Source organism: Ostrinia furnacalis, unplaced genomic scaffold (assembly GCF_004193835.3).
Source record: "Ostrinia furnacalis isolate ACB-3 unplaced genomic scaffold, ASM419383v2 OfSCF1040, whole genome shotgun sequence".
Classification (NCBI taxonomy): Eukaryota; Metazoa; Arthropoda; class Insecta; order Lepidoptera; family Crambidae; genus Ostrinia; species Ostrinia furnacalis.
Genome location: NW_021131279.1, coordinates 19,526 through 23,430, shown reverse-complemented (window position 1 = coordinate 23,430; position 3,905 = coordinate 19,526).

Genomic DNA, 3,905 nt, shown 5'->3' with positions numbered 1-3,905 from the left:
GATATTGAGCTGTGTGCACACAAGAGCTGTTTTATTATCGGTTCGTCTCCTAATTGAGTTGTTGCTACAATTTTTGTTTTCCTGACTTCAATATCGGGTTCCGGATATTGAATGGGTTCGATGTCCTTAGGGTTGTTTAGCATCCATTGTGGCCCTCTCCACCACATGGGATCGGATGCTAATTGTTTGCTAGTCAAACCTCGGGTGGCACAGTCAGCTGCATTTTCTTCTGACTTTACGTGATGCCACTGGGATGCTGGAATGACGCTAATGATCTGTTGAATACGATTTGCTATAAATGTGCTCCATCTGTTTATGTTTCCCTGAAGCCAACCCAACACAACCATAGAATCTGTCCATGCGTATAGAGTTGCGTTTTCACGTGGAATGGCTTGTAAAATTTTGCTGACTAATTGGGATGCTAATAGCGCTCCGCACAGCTCTAAGCGCGGTAGCGATATTTTCTTTTTCAGTGGTGCTAGTTTTGTTTTGGCGGCCACGATGTTCGATGTGCGCACGCCTTTAGGATCCACTGTTACTATGTAAACAACACAGGCGTAAGCCTTTTCTGATGCGTCACAGAAACAGTGAATTTCGTAATTTTGAAGTATATTTCCAATGTATCGAGGTATAATAAATTGATCAATATTTTCATAATCTGTTTTTAATGCTATCCATTCCTTTTGAATATCTAAAGATAATTCGGTATCCCATGATGTTTCTATTTCCCATGCTCGTTGAAACAATAGTTTAGCTCTAATGCTAATAGGTGAGAGCCAACCTAACGGATCAAAAAGCTTCGATATTTCAGATAATAATTGTCTCTTTGTATGCTTTTCCTGTTTACTTTGTTCAATGTTGTTATTGTGAAAAGTAAAAGTATCAGGCTGCGAATTCCATCTTAATCCGAGTGTTTTCCTGGTTTCCGTGCACTTGAAATCGAATGGAGCATTTAACTGATCTGCTGTTAAATCCTCTACAAGCTCTGGGGTGTTGCTGGACCACTTCCTGAGGTTCATTCCAGCACTTTTTAGAATTTCTATTAACTGATGACGTAATTCCTTTGCTTGATCAATAGTGTAATGACCGCTAAGAAGGTCGTCCATGTAGAATGAATGTTCAACTGCTGGTGCTTCTAAAGGGTAGTTAGAAGCTTCATCTCGTGCTAACTGTTGAAGTGTCCTCATTGCGAGGTAAGGCGCGGCCTTTGTGCCGTAAGTAACGGTTGTAAGTTCATATTCCTGCATGGGCTCCTGTGGTGAATCCTTCCAGATGATTCTTTGTAGATGTTGATCCTCCTCCCTGATTAATATTTGACGGTACATTTTTTCAATGTCCGCTGTTAGTACATAGGGGTACTGTCTCCATTGTAGAATAAGTCCTAATAAGTCCTTTTGCAAGTTAGGTCCACATTCCATGACGTCATTGAGGCTGTATCCTGAGTCCGATTTAGACGATGCGTTGAACACGACACGTAGTTTGGTTGTTGTAGACTCCAGGCGCAGGACACCATGGTGTGGTAAGTAATACGGTAAGAGCTGTTGTTTGTTTGCTAAGCGCATGTGTCCTAGTTTCCTATATTCGTTCATGAATGCTTTGTAATCATTAGCTAGTGGTTGATTACGAGCCAATCTGTTTTCCAGCTGTCTAAATTGTCCTATTGCTTTAAATTTAGAATTACCAAGCTTTTCCTGGTAGCCTGGCTTCATTGGTAATGCGACCTGATAGCGACCATTCTCCAGACGCTTAGTAGTTGCTTGATAATAATCCTCGCAGTATTTCTCTTCAGGTGATAAGAATGATGATGATGATGATTCCGTTACATCCTCGAGTTCCCAGTATTTTGCTATCTCTTCCAGATTGTTAATAACGACGTGACAATTGAAAGTTTTTGTTTGAACGCTCCCCGAAAGTATCCAGCCCAGTTTAGTCTTTTGTGCTATGGGAGCACGGGCGGGACCTTTGATGAGACCGTTCATGATGATATCCGAGTATACGCTTGCATCTAAAAGTAAATCAGTTGGCTTTGAGATGTTATATTCGGGATCCGCTAAATTGATGTTTTGAAGATGAGTCCATGATTGTTTGTTAAACGTTCTTGTTGGTAAGTTGTTTATTAACTTTGTGACTACTAAAGCTTTCGTCACAAAAGCGAAATCGTCGTGGATGGATTGACACTGCAAAGTTACAGCGCCTTTGCTTTGCTTTGTTCCATTTCCTACTCCTAGGACAGAGGCGTGGTAGCTCTGACGTTTTAATCCAAGTAATTGTGCTGCTCTCTCCGTGATTAATGAGATCTGCGAGCCCTGGTCTAGCAAGGCGCGTAGAGTAACATAGGTTCCATTGGCTGCTTTAATCCTTATTAGCAATGTAGTGAGCAAGATCTCCTCATCTTCACTCGCCACGTGNGCCACGTTATTGACATTGTGCTGTTTGCTTGATGTTGACTTGTTTGACGTCATCGGAACGGCCGATTGTGAGGTGCTCGGGGCCGATGACCTCCGTTGCACGAACGATTCATGAAGTATCGTATGATGCGTGCCATTGCATTCTTTGCAACGTTTGCTGGAATGACATTTACTGTTGCGATGCAAATGTAAGCAATTAGTGCAGACGTTTAATTTTGTAACTGACCTCAATTTCTGTTCAGAGTCCATGCTGATGAAATTTTTACATTGATATAATACATGTTCCTGATTACAAAATGGGCATCTTGTATTTGTAGGTACAGAGACTGTGTATGCTGGATAAGATCTCTGATAGTTTGGCTTGCTAAATGATTTTTCCGGATGGTGACGATTGACGTTGTTGGTGGGTTGCCTGTTTGTAGATAGGGTTGTTTTCTCTCGTTTATGATAGACGGTCTCAAGAGCTGTGAATTTGCTCTCGAGGAAGGACATTAGCTCATCGAGTGATGGAAGCTCGCGAGGTGCTTTACGCGCTTCCTTGTAGTCGCTGTAAGTTTCTATATCCAGTTTTTTAGAGATGAGATGAACTAACAACGGGTCCCATGTTGTAGTATCGATCCCTAAATTATGTATTGCGTGTATACATTCTGTAGATGTGTCATACAATCTCCTGAGTTCAAATGCTGTTTGTTTTTGTATTGTTGGTTGGTTCAAAAATATGTCAATTTGTTTAGAGAATAACACTTGTGGGTTATTATAGCGATGAATAAGTAGTTCCCATGCTATGTCGTAATTTTCCGCCGTAATATGAAGATGCTGGATTAGTCGTTCTGCGTCTCCCTTGACTTTCCCTTTGAGATGCTGCATTTTTTGTGTTTTAGTAAGTAAGTTGCTGTTATGGATCGCTTCACAGAATAAATCATGGAAGGTAGGCCATTGTGTGTACTTCCCAGTAAAAATTGGTATTTCCAATTGTGGTGTACTTTGCTGTAAATGTGCTGTAGATGCTAGTTTCCTGTTCAATGCTCGCTTGATGTTTTTGTAGGATGATTCCACACTTGATAGCTGTTCCTCGTAACTTCTGTCCTCTCCTTGCAGAAAGTTGTCAATTTTTAGATGAAGATTATCGATAACATTCCATTTTGATTGTACGTTGCGAAGTTCATCCTCCAACTCCCACTTTTCCGAAATTCTGTCAAGGTTGATTCCTGTTATAAGCCTATTAAAGGCCCTGAAGTTGGTTTTCTGCTGTGACATTAACTCCTCTATTTTCTCCGTCCATTGTGTTGCTGTCTCGTTTGTGTTCCTGGATTCTCGGGGTTGTGTCTCCATTTCTAGTAGCTTGGATCTCTGTGCTAATAGTAGGTTGCGAGTTGATTTATAGATATCGGTTGCTTTTGAGTATATGTCATCCGTGAAGTATACTACGTCGGATTTACCGGGATAGTCCTGAAGTAATTTGTGATTCCTTTCAAAGTCCGCCCAGTGGTTTTCCAA